This window comes from Podarcis gaigeae (assembly GCF_964106915.1).
Source record: "Podarcis gaigeae genome assembly, chromosome: 2".
Classification (NCBI taxonomy): domain Eukaryota; kingdom Metazoa; phylum Chordata; class Lepidosauria; order Squamata; family Lacertidae; genus Podarcis; species Podarcis gaigeae.
In genome coordinates this window covers 100,877,873-100,891,338 of record NC_139679.1, presented here as the reverse complement: position 1 = coordinate 100,891,338, position 13,466 = coordinate 100,877,873, and the positions used below count along the sequence as shown (strand labels likewise).

Sequence of the window (13,466 nt, the reverse complement as noted above, 5' to 3'; positions counted from 1 at the left end):
TCTTCAGATGAAGGACAGTATGGAAACTTAATAAATAATAGTAACAATAATTATATATCCACTTATTGACATCTCCTGGGTGGAAATCGTGTCTGCCATACAATGATGGGGACACACACAAAATGCTGGACTATACTGCTGCTAAATATGATAGAGCTGTATAATGTATTCATGGTGTAGAAAAGGTTATCACACTAAAACGTTGGGACACCCAATGAAGCTCAGGAGAGACAAAATAAATTACTTATTCACAGATTGCTTTGTTAAACTATAGAATTCACTCCCCCAGGAGGTAGTGATGACCACCAAGTGGAATTAGACAAGTTCAGGAGGCTAAAGCACTCAACGGCTAATAGGCATAATTCTACTCCCATTGGCAGAGTCGTACCAGTTGCTGGGGATCACAAGTGGCGAGAGAGCTGTTGCACTCAGATCCTGCTTATGGGCTTCTTATCCGGCTGGACTAGAAGGACCTTTGACCTGATCCAGGAAGATTCTTCCTATGTTTATGTTAAATCATCAGGCACTTATCCACAGAATATAAAAACAGCTAATCTTAACTTCATAACCACTTTCAGTTGAATTAGAAGGCAATTTTTGGCCCGCCACATTCTATACAATGTGCATTCATCTTTTAACAGGAAATTGCACTCCTCTTTTCATAGGAAATTGCGCTAACTATTGAAATATTGATATGTCATTGACCTGCTTCCCACTTCCCTTCCCACAAAAATATCTAGCTGAATTCTGCCAGAAGAAACACAGCACGGTCCTGTTCCATCTCTGGCCTGTCAGTCTCCTCACAGTTTATATTTTACCAAACACTCCCTTAAGATATCTGTAATAATGAACAGCTGTTTTGGGTCCTGAGAGGGGGGGGAGAGTACAGTTTAACACATTACAGTCATACCTTGGGTTACAGACGCTTCAGGTTGCGTTTTTCAGGTTATGGAACGCCGAAACCTGGAAGTACTGGAACAGGTTACTTCCGTGTTTCGGTGGTCGCATATGCGCAGAAGCACCAAAGCGCAACCCGCAGGCGCGCAGGTGCGGGTTGCAAACATGCATCCCGCATGGATCACGTTCGCAACCCGAGCGTCCACTGTACAGGGAAATCTACACAACTTTACCAGAAATAGGTGACACTTTTGCCATTGCCCTTAGCAATGTCAGCATTTAATGCACAGCTCTGCCTGCCTACTACTAATCATAGAATCATAGAATCATAGAGTTGGAAGAGACCACAAGGGCCATCGAGTCCAACCCCCTGCCAAGCAGGAAACACCATCAGAGCACTCCTGACATATGGTCGTCAAGCCTCTGCTTAAAGACCTCCAAAGAAGGAGACTCCACCACACTCCTTGGCAGCAAATTCCACTGTCGAACAGCTCTTACTGTCAGGAAGTTCTTCCTAATGTTTAGGTGGAATCTTCTTTCTTGTAGTTTGGATCCATTGCTCCGAATCAAGGAGGCAGACCCAGCCAATGAGTTGTGTGTGTGTGTGTGTGTGTGTGTGCGCGTGCGCGTGCATGCACGTGTGTGTACCAAATAATTCTGGGGTGCTGTTAGTCAGTCATTTTCTCAGTTGGGGCCAGGCTCATGATTCTATACCAACAATCTTTCAATGGGACAAGTCAAGAATGGTTGTGGGACTTTACAAATACTGATTCTGAAATTGAAAGTTCTGCTTGCATGAAGCAGTCCTTCCCAAAAGCTGCGTTGGTGGGTAGGAGTGGATCTGCTGGCTCCCTCACAATTCTGCCAATATTTCCGCCCCACTCACTGAATGTGGTTTACTGCGTTAGGTTGCAGATAATAATTGCAGTGCATTCTGCCTGACCTCCTGATTTTAATTAAGTCTCTGAGCAAGACAGATTTTCATTTACCACCTTAAAGACAAGCTCAACTATCTCATAATTAATGGACAGCAATGCCTAACTTTTAATAACCTCCAAGATACAAAATTATTCCCTATGCTTGCTTTGCACCTCGGTCTACGTTGCACCAAGAAGATACACCAAAGTCAGAGCACAGAATGCACTGCAAAGGGATAAACAAAATTACACTACTGTCATGATTTATACTGGGCCAAAAGGTCAAAAATCGACATCTCCATAGCTATAATTTCATGTGTTATCAAGAGATGTCCACTGAGGCAATGGGTATTCAACATTTACTTCAGAACGTGTCACTCAATAATCACATCCACACCAGTACAGTTTTTGCCTTGCCATGTCAAGGAGGATTTTTTCTTTTTAAGAAATACTTACAAGTGGGGTCCCTAATTTTGTGAGCTAGAACATTTTTGCATGATTTGGCAGCTTACAAATGAGAGTAAAGAAGAAGCATCTGTCAAGTCCCAAAGGCAGCTTGGCTCAGTGGAATGCAATTTCTTACCTGAAAAACATAGAGAAGAAATGCGCATTTACATTCTACTCCACAGACATTAATAACACATTTACTATATTAAAACATATGCAAAATCAGCCCTTTCTGCCAAGCTCAGAAAGATGTCTGCATCAACTATTTTATACAGTATTAAAAATCCACACACATCTTCTAATTAAAACGACTTCAGAAGCATTTATATCTAGCCAGGCAGAAACAGGGGGGGAGGGGGGGGAGAGGGATGCATAATCAATATATTTCTACTGAAGATACATCTCTCCACCGACACCAGATGTCGGGTCCTTAAATGATTGCTACATTTTTCACACTTCCATTTTTCACATTTTCAGAAAAGGGAATTAGTATGTTTCACCCAAATCACTGATCTGAACCAGAATAAAAATGCATCTTTGGCTAAGTATACTGTAATGCCTTGCATAGGAACTTTTTAAACAGCACCACCAGTTCTTAATAAACTTGTTCTCCAAACAAATGCTGGTGAAACTTCAAAGCGTATCAGAGACTGCCTTCCTGTTTCTAGAGCCCTCCAACCAGCTCTCAATTGCACTGTCTTGCTCTACACCATCAGAGACGCTGCACAGGTTGCCATCAAACGTCTCCAGAAAGGCTATCACAGGCAGGGGATACAAAAAACTCCACTGAAATTGCTGGCTGTCCAACATGGGTATGACTGAAAAGCAAGGGGCATGGTGTGTGTGACAAGCTTGTACCAAAGGCGGTTTAGGGGTTGTGAAACCAGTGCAGCCACACTGGGTGCCACACTGTAGGGGGTGCAACAACAACACTTTAGAACAGAGCGTGAGAGGCAGGGGGCGCTGTATTTTAGGGTAGCACAGGGCACCGCTGAAATTTGAGAGCCCAAAGTCCACCACTGCTTGCATATTCCATGTATGTGCAAGCACACAAATTGTGGTGGCTGTACCACTAGTGGCATGTGGCCCTTGGTGGGCTGGTCAGCTGTCAACGTGGCCCTCAGGCTGAAGAAGGCGAGTAGCCTCAGCTCCAATCCCTATGCACTATAGCTTTTGTATTGTGAAAAGACATTACATGTGGCCAATAGCTTTTAATGTTTAATAGGTTATTGTATTTTAGTGTTTTGTTGGAAGCCGCCCAGAGTGGTTGGGGAAACCCAGCCAGATGGACGGGGTATAAATTATTATTATTATTATTATTATTATTATTATTATTATTATTATTATTATTTTAAACAGAGAAAGCGAGAGATAGTGGAAGAGGGAGAGCACAGTTCCCAAAATATATGTCTATCGCCCATACTTTTTACTGCAGGATACATTCTTGCTGTGCATAGCATGGAGCCACCTTGAATTGTCAAAAATCCTCACGGTGACCTACTTACAAACATAGCACCCTTCCCTCTCTCCTATAGTGCTTCCCATCAAGTCATTTGGAGTACAAACGCAGACAGCTTTATGAGGTTGGAATCATTCCAAGTAATCATCGAGCGGTCATGAGCCAATAACTATGCTGCTAAGCTTGCAATGACATGAGCCGATCTAGTAATTAAGTTCATAAATTTTTATTAATCTTGTAAAGTTCCCATCATGGCATGTAGCAAACATATTAAGTGACTAATAAATACCACAGACAAGAAGAATCAATAGCCTGCCATTAATGCATTACCAAGAAATGAAACACAAGCCAATAGGATACAGGCAACAGGTTGTGTAGTGAACATGCTGGGGTTGGAATTCTGAACTACAAAGAACCCATAATTCTATAATCTAAAAACATTCTGCAAAAAAAAACCACTTAAATGATGCTTTGTAAAAAAATAAATAAATACTTTTAATTATATTGGACAAAGAAGGGTGGGACTAATCAACATTGCAGATCAATGCTCACCAAGAATTGAACTGGTACATAGGACAGAAGATCAGAATCCTTATATACCTGTTTTGGCCATCATCTACACCAGGGGTTCCCAATTACTGAGGACTTCTTATTTTTCAAAAGCCAAGCCATGGACCCCTACTTTTGAAAATTTTGATAGCTCTATGGTAGTTACCTCTGCAAAACAATTTTTTGAACAATAAGCAATAAGCCCCAATAGGCTAAGGATTTTAGGTATACTTAAAAAATAAGCCCCAATAAACAAAGGATTTTAGGTATACTTAAAAAACAGAATAGGGCTAAGCGATATCTGGTTTTCAACATCGTGATATATCAGCAGCTAAACATTGTGATATTCTGACATATTATGATGTCTGAAATTCTGCTATATCACGATGTCACGGAGCTCGCACGGGTGGGGGGCGTGCAGATCAGGTGTGGGGATGAGGGAAGGGACAGCATTATCGGCTGAGATCATCATGCGATATCAACGAAGCCTTGAAATCAGCTGCCCTGCTCCCCTCGCATTAAGAGCGATATATTGCTGAGTATTGCCAGATTAAAATCGTTATGGCGGTGTGATTTCAAAACCGATTTTGGCCAATATATTGAAAAGCTGCAGAGGGCTAAAAGAGACCATAAAATTTGTGATATTACCATGCAAAAATGACAAAAATTAGTTGGGAGGGAGGCAAGGGATGCGGCCATGTAGAGAGCATTCTACGGACCCTCAAAGGTCCTCAGACCCCTAATTGGGAACCACTGACCTACACAATCCTCTAATTTCAAAGCATGTATCAAAAACTTTCCTCCTATTTTCAGGTTTCTTTCTTCTTACCCAATCCCCTCAGCTGTTATGAGGACCAGAATGTTCCTTCAACATACAAAGGAACTTGAAGGTCCTGGCTGCACCTCTGTGGGGAGGGAATTCCACAACTTAGGAACAGCTACAGATAATACCCTCTCCCAGACTGCTATCCTCCACATATCTGAGGGTGGTGGAACTACCAAGAGATCTTAACTCACAAGGGGTCTGTAGGAAAGGAGACAGTCTTTCAGACATCTGGGATCTAAATCGTGCAGGGCTTTAAACACTAATGCGATCGTTTTGACTTGGGCTTGGAAATGAACCGGCAACCTAGTGCAGCTGTTTTAATGCAGGAATTGCATGTGTTCCTAGTGGAACTCTTCCCTAAGCTGTATTTTGGATCAGTTGGAAGTCTCCCTTGTCTTCATATTCCTACATCTAGCCTGCATGAGCCGCTTAATTGGATAAGGAAGTAAAATCCTAGTCCTGCTCCCTGCAACTTACTTACAGTGGTACCTCGGGTTACATACGCTTCAGGTTACATACGCTTCAGGTTACAGACTCCGCTAACCCAGAAATAGTACCTTGGGTTAAGAACTTTGCTTCAGGATGAGAACAGAAATCGTGCTCCGGTGGTGCGGCAGCAGCAGGAGACCCCATTAGCTAAAGTGGTGCTTCAGGTTAAGAACAGTTTCAGGTTAAGAACGGACCTCCGGAATGAATTAAGTATGTAACCAGAGGTACCACTGTACTTACTTACTTACTTAATTGATTGATTATGAAATTTATATACCACTTTATGGTAAAAAACCAAAAACCCACCTCAAAGTGGTCTCCAAAAATGCCTTCCTGCTGAGTTCATAATAACATGCTATCAAACAGTCTGCTTTTTCCCTGAACTCCCTTCATTTACTGTACCATCCACTACTTGTCCATAGTCTATGTAAATTTGTTCCAAACTGGATGGCTGCACACTGGCAACCCCTTACACAGCCCAGAAGCAGAAGAAAGGGCGGCAATATCTCTTTCACCATAGAATCTGTGAAGCAACCAAGGCTGCTCATAAGTACAAGGAAGTGATGTGCATAATGCCATGATCCTGAAAACCACAAGGGATTTTTGCTTGCCTCAGGCACACAGTTGTGGCCATGCATAAACCCAACATTTAGCCATGGGCATGTAACCAACCTCATGTTCTGCTCGGGGGGTGGGGGAATAAAATGTGCAAAGCAGAGCATATAAATACAGTGGTACCTCGGGTTAAGTACTTAATTCGTTCCGGAGGTCCGTTCTTAACCTGAAACCGTTCTTAACCTGAGGTACCACTTTAGCTAATGGGGCCTCCTGCTGCCGCCGTGCCACCAGCACGCAATTTCTGTTCTGATCCTGAGGTAAAGTTCTTAACCCAAGGTACCACTTCCGAGTTAGCGGTGTCTGTAACCCGAAGTGTTTGTAACCCGAGGTGTTTGTAAATCGAGGTACCAGTGTATTGAGCATTACTCCATCAAAAACATCATGCCAGAGAGATGGTTTGGCTCTTCAAATCCAGGTAAGTCTCTCAGCGATCGCCCTCTAATTTCATCAAGGCCCAAGGCATGTTAAATGCTGGAACATTAGCATCTGGCTTTTGTTAACCAAGCTCCCGCCGCCAAAGTCAAGATCGATCAAGACTTATATACGAGGCACGAGTATTTATGAGATCTGTCTCTGTGCTTTCTAGTGGCTCTTAAAGCAGCAGCTTCTTAATGTTTAATGAGTACTTGCAGCAAACCATCATTAGAACAACATGTGGCAATTCCACTCTATTCTCTCCACTGCTTTGACAGTCTGTTTGCCCTAACGGGAATTAGTAACTCACTCACTCTCTGTTTTGATGCAGTTTGCCTTACAATCTACCGTAAGTAGCCCTCTACCTTACATGTTCCTTGCAAATGTAGTTTTCCCCTTCATGGCACAGGCTAAAAATATTATCAGTTAATCACAGGTTTTAAAATACCAGGGAAAGTGTTTCAGAAGATGTGAAGAGTATGTAGGCAACTCTTCTTTAAAAGGTTTTTGCAGACAATGGATTTAGCTGCATCACACAATCACAAGGAACCAGCTTCCATAAATATCTTCTAAATATCATTTGAACTTAAGGATTTATTTTAATCTTTTCTACCTGCCTATTTATGGCGTGAAATTACCATATGACTCATTCAAAGGGAGACAGTTCACTGACACACACAAATACCATCGGTTGGCAGCGTTCAATCAAGGTAAGATCGCTTGATCGCTTCCCCACTGGAAAGTGGAATCCTGGTTCTTCTGAAGAGCAAGTCTCATTTTTCATCTTTTTTTAAAAAAAAATCAATAAAATTTACAACTAGTTCCTAAGCGTGTTTAGTCGAGAAATAAGTTTGACTAAGCTTTCTGGGGAAGGCCCTACTGAATTCAGCAGGACTTACCTTTTAAGGGTTGAATCCAACAAAATAATTGTGCAAGCGGAACAAATTACATGAGCTCAATGGCTCCTCCACCTCCCCCCTGCGCTGTCTCTCCCCACCCAATCTGATCCTGGGGGCTCAGTGAACCCTCAGCTGCCATTGCAGAAGTCACATTACACGTACAATTATTTATTTGGATGCAATCCTTAGTAAGTATGCAGTGCTAGCATTCTAATTGCTGGTCTGTTAACAATAATAACGAAAGTTATTTATATCCTGCTCTTTCACAAGTGTGCTCTGCTTGTAATACTAGCATGCTTAGAACCATCCCCTGTCATGTTCCCTCTCTCCCGCAAATGATGAAAGAAGCAGTGAAAACAAGGCCAAGATTTAACTTTTGTGTATTACATCAAATCAGCTCCATATCGCACACATTTTGGGATATGTCAGAAACGATGTGCTTCAGGAAGCAAGCCAGGAGAGCAGTTCACATGAATTTTGGTCAGAAACAGTTGAGATGCCTTATTTACAAGAAAGAGAAAATGGGGGTCATTTCCAAAGGGTGTTAATAATAATTAAAAAAAAAAAAGAAATGATGAAACGGGCCATCAAGTACTATGATTTATGCGAGCCTTTTGGGAGAAATCAATATTTAGAGAGACTCGCGGTATTTTATTGCCGCCATTTTTCATTTTACTGTGCTGCTAATATGAACCTTGCAGACTACAGAGAGGTATAAAAACAAGAGCAAGAGCAGTTAAGCAAACAGTGGGATTCTATTTTAATTTTATTGTTTTGTACTAAAAGAGAATATTTCCTCTTTCAATGTAGGAGACGATTCAGTGATGCTTGACATCGAAAAGGAGCTTTGGCAAATTATTAATTTTAACATTTATTTAGCTTTAATGCCCTGACTTATGCCAAATACTACGACTGGGTCTATTCTAAGATCAACACCCAAAATAGAACGAATAACATTTCATAAGAATACCTCTTTCCCCAAATACCAAGAATCCAACCAATGAGAAACAGAAAACAGAACAGAATCCAATTCTTGGTGGGAGTCACAATTTGGGAATTGACTTCACCACGTGGACTCGCCAAAACCCAAAGATGGTCCTGGAACCTTTATTCACCCCACCCCACCCCGGCCAGTCATTGCAAATTCCTCCTTGCTTCTCAACTCCACTCTTCTTAATCCCCCTCCTTTGTGGCCATCTCTCACACGCAACCTGACAGGAGGAGGCAGGAAGTAGTCTGTAGAACCAGAGTGCAATTCTGACTCCTCTAGATGTTGCTCAAGAGCATGGGTAGGAAAACTAGGGGCCGCATCCGGCCCCATCGCCTTCTAAATCCGGCCCATGGATGGTCCCGGAATCAGCGTGTTTTTACATGAGTAGAAGGTGTCCTTTATTTAAAATGCATCTCTGGGTTATTTGTGGGGCCTGCCTGGTGTTTTTACATGAGTAGAATGTGTGCTTTTATTTAAAATGCATCTCTGGGTTATTTGTGGGGCATAGGGATTCGTTCATTTTTTTTTTCTTTTCAAAATATAGTCCGGCCCTCCACAAGGTCTGAGGGACCGTGGACTGGCCCCCTGCTGAAAAAGTTTGCTGACCCCTGCTCAATAGCCTGCCTTCCAGATCTGCAGGACGGGCTTTTCCCAAAGCTGAATGCCCTCCTCTCCCCTTGAGGGAAAAAATGTGAGGGGGGAAGCGACACCTTTAATAAATCAGTCGCTGGCATAGATTTATGGGCTTCTGGCACACAGTGAAGAATTTTTTGTTCTCTCATGCCTTCAGAGACAGTATTTAGATTCAGTTCAGTTTTGTTCAGCTTTTAGTCTTTATTTACAGCAGGACCAAAACTTAATGTAGGGGTTATGTTCCGTGGTCCATGTACAAAGGCCCCCCAGGAACATGCCCCCCCCCTTCATGACCATCCCTATTCTACTAAACTCTGGGCAGGTCGTGTGAGGCCTCTGGAAGGCTGGGGGTGGCTCCTGCAACTTCTTCCAAGAAGAAAATCAAGTACATAAAGAGCTTTTTCAGCCCACCGCCTTGCTTACTGGGCTCTGGGAAGGTTGTGCAAAATCCTGTGGGGTCTGCATAAGATCTCATGGGGCCTTCGCATCCTTGGGGATCCTGCCATCTTCCATTCTGTGGACAGGGCCAAGCCAGTGTAGACGTCGCTGAGACAGGAATGCAAACATACTGGAAATGTTGGCTTGGGAGACCACACCTTTGTTGGGAATTCTGTCCTGCCATGGGGTACCTACAATTCTCCTGATGCAGCACATATTGAAAGCATCAAGGCAGGTGCCCATGAGTTGCTTCCAATAGTATTATGATCCTGCCACAGTATGCCTACTGTTTAAAGGCATTCTCTGCCTTTCTGGACACAAATCCTCGTAGGCTACCTTACATGTAGAATCAAAATACAATCATGATTGAGTAGTAGGGTTTGTGAAATGTGTTAAGTTTCTTAACATCACAAGCTCTATGTTCCATAAAAATACAGCATAAAAATATAACAATTCACCAAGATCCTTCCGTAGGGCAGTTGGTGGTAGATGGCAGGGAGGGAGCAGTTCAGATGGAGCAGGATTTTGTGCCTCTGGCGACATGGAGAGCTTCTGCTCCCACCTCCTAGCTTTGTGTACCTTTTGAAGATGAGGGATCAAAGGTCTTTTGGTCCTTGATCAAAGGTAACATCACCACAGTGTTGACTAACATAAGGCCTTAGCAGCTTGTTATTCCCATTTGTAACATAGCTGATGAATAAACTTTGCAGAAGAAGCGAATGCATAATTTCACACTTGTAAGTTGCCTTCCAGTCCACTCGAGACACTAAGCCTTCAACAGATTCTTTGGAGGGTGTGTGAAATGCAAATGATTGCTACGGACCTTCATGGGAATGGTTCGTGTGTAGTAATTTTATCACCACAGAACTGCTTTGGAAAGATCCCCCCACAGATAGGTATGTCTCAAAAACATGTGTGAATGGAAGGTCCCTGCAAAATTCTTACAAGGAGGAGCAATTGTAAAGGATGATGTGGCAGATTCTATGTGGAGTCCATATTCATGTTTGTGTGTACATCATTCAGGGGTGTGTGGTGTGGTGTGTTGGTGGAGGGGTGGCACCTCTGGTGGGCAACATGTCCTGTTCCTTCTGGGGTAGTTTGTCCACCTTTGGTCCCTACCCTGCACTCAGCTATCACCTGTGGCTCTCAGAAGCTTTCAGTATGTGACAGGGGCCACACCCCAAGAGCAGCTTCAGTTGGCTGGCTAAACCAGGTGAGGGTAGCCGATGGGTCTCAAACCCTCAGTGAGTTAGGGACTTCCCCTGCATGTGAAGACTGGCTCTGTTGTATTGAGTGGATGAGACCAATTTTGCATGTGCTGCAGAGGGAAGTGAGGGGCAGATGAGGCTTCTCAACCTGGAAAAAGAGCCCATTTGGGAGAAAGAAAACTCTGGTCCTAAATCTCTGCTGTCTTGAGGGATATCTTGAGAGGAAAAAGCTAAGGAGTAAACCCAACACAAATCTGGAGTCCCTAAGGTGGTAGGGTGGTGCCTTGTACACCTCCTTCCAGCAATTCCTGCAGCCAAGCTGGTGCCAAACATCTTGCTCTGCTTTCCTTTGGACCACATCAACGAGGCCAAGAGGGGGGTCTTGTCGTTTGGGCAGGGTTAGAGGTCACTTCGGTGCTGCTAACACAAGACAATGGAGGTGCACTCCATTGTCTCTTGAGACATACAAATGTCAACAGCAGTGCAGCGTTCATCCACAGAAATCCATCTAAAGCACCTCTGCTATACCTGAACCAGTGCTATAATGGTGGCACTACTACTATAAAGCAAACAGCTTCAGAACAGCAGGCACAGCTAAAGGACTAAAACAACTGCCCAGGGGTTTGAAGCCACAGAGGAAAGAGAACACACACACAAATTCCACCACCTAGATACGGACTTAATATTTGGAGTTAAATACCATTACTGCTGGATCTTCAAGAGCTGCTATTCTCATTTCCTATTTAAAGGTTTATATTTACATTATAAATCATCTTATTGCATTCCCCACAGAGCAATTTTAAGCACTGATCATAGCCTTTAACCAGTTTTGATATGAAATTTAAACACCAAAGAGTGGTAATAGTGCCATTAAAGCCATCTACATTTCTTTTCCAGAAAAAAGTAATAGTATTCTACAGAGCCATGAAAGAGCAAAAATGATTGCCATGTTAACCTGCGGTAATTGCATTAATAAAGAGGGAAAGAGCACTGTAGGTATTACAAGGAGAAAAGAAATGCTCACTAAAATAACCTTGTCTAGATAAAACACACATGGCTCCTTTCAATGAATATTACGCTGCAAAAACCCTGTTAAAAACTCAATCCCAATTATTTGAAAAAGATTGTGGTTACCATCTAGCCTCATTTACATCTGCACTCACTGTCAAAATTTCAATCCATTCTTCAAAAACAAAAGAATGCAGGGATAATATATATTATACTAGAGGCTTTTATTATATAAGTGGTATTGAATGTTTAAGATCAAATTCGAATTCTCAGACCTTTATTGGCATATACAAGATTCCAGTAGGGTTCAGTCCAATAAAATCACTCATCAAAACCTGCATCTAACACTTAAATTAATGTTGTATAACGTTCATGAATCCCCACTGCATGTCGCAGAAAAAATAAAATCTTGAAATGGAAGCTAGAGTTCAGCTAAATGATTCTGGAGGCACCTGTTAACCCTACTTAGAATGGTTTCCAATGAGTTTTAGAAAGACCTGGCATCAGGTGCATTTATTTGAATAAAATATTGGGGGGTGGGGGCAGATAAACCACTCCCCCAATAACTGCATGCCTACTGTCCATTTGCCTCCATTGGTCCCGCCCTGCTCAATGTAATGAGCCAAGAAGGGCAAGGGGGCAGACGAAGAGGTGGGAGGCCATACGCCTTGCAAGCATCTAGATCTCCTCTGTATTAGTGATGCCAAGGTATTCAGCTTGAGACATCCTTCATACAAAACAGATGCCATGTTGCTAAGCCATGGTCACTGCCACGGCCAGAGAACATGTGCCTCTCTCTCTTTGCCTTCCAAGTCCTCAGCACTGGAAGCACAACAGCAAAAACGGAGGACTAGAGATTTTTGCTTGATTAGTTTTAAAAAATAATAATAAAAGCATTCAAGGGGCAAATGGACACTTGCATGCTGCATGTTCTTGGACACTACTGTGTAAGTTCATTAAAGGGCAGTCCCTGGATGTTAAATCCTCAACCATTTAATAGCTTTTGCTTAAAAATGAAAAAGCATTAAGAGCAACGTCACCCTAAGACACTCAGCAAGCCCACTTTGTTTAGAAAGGAAGTTAGCTGTCAGATTTCTACTATAAGCTGTCACCATTGCATGAACAGCCTCAATTACCCAATAATCTTCTGTCACGCAGGGTGGCAATGAGGTGACCGCCTTCACACAAAAGACAACAGCAAAGAGGTGGAGGGGATCACTTTCGATCCACAGGCACTGCTGTGTTTATTAAGCAAAATTTTCGAAATGAACCTTTCCGTAATATCCATTTGCCATCAACGTCCCTTATCTACAGACATGAAACACGCATGACAATCATGTGGCATCATTCAACGCCATAAAATTATCCATTTCTGGGGTTTCCAATTAGGTGTTTGATACACTTCTTTTAAAAAGCCCCTGTTGTCTCACTGACAGTCATCACGGTCTGCATTACCACTTAAAATTGTACCAATTTGATGGCTTCACCACATGCAACATGCATAGCCTGTCACTTGACATTCCTAACAGCAGCGGTTCTGGCAAGGAGAAATTCCATTTGGTGCATAACAACTTCTTGGTGGCCAGCAGCAACACAATATGCAACATCATAATACCTGTTTCAAGCTGTACACAGAATGGCCCTGTCAGAATGAAAGAAAGAATGCATGGACA

At 42.6% G+C, this 13,466-nt stretch overlaps 1 protein-coding gene and 1 long non-coding RNA gene across 42 annotated transcripts in view; one reads left to right on the top strand and one right to left on the bottom strand.

Moving 5' to 3' along the window:
- MAGI1 (membrane associated guanylate kinase, WW and PDZ domain containing 1) overlaps window positions 1-13,466 on the bottom strand; it is a 475,361-nt gene that overhangs the window by 302,442 nt on the left and 159,453 nt on the right. Inside the window, exon 1 of one of the 41 annotated variants that reach the window (XM_083722601.1) lies at window positions 2,271-2,397. The exons of 39 other annotated variants lie outside the window; for them this stretch is intronic. The gene's annotated coding sequence lies outside the window, so the exon portion shown is untranslated. Of the gene's footprint in view, window positions 1-2,270; window positions 2,398-13,466 lie in introns of those variants that run through there. One more of the 41 variants, XM_083722604.1, reaches the window with a different exon arrangement.
- LOC310838190 overlaps window positions 1-13,466 on the top strand; it is a 582,108-nt gene that overhangs the window by 507,834 nt on the left and 60,808 nt on the right. The window lies entirely within an intron of this gene.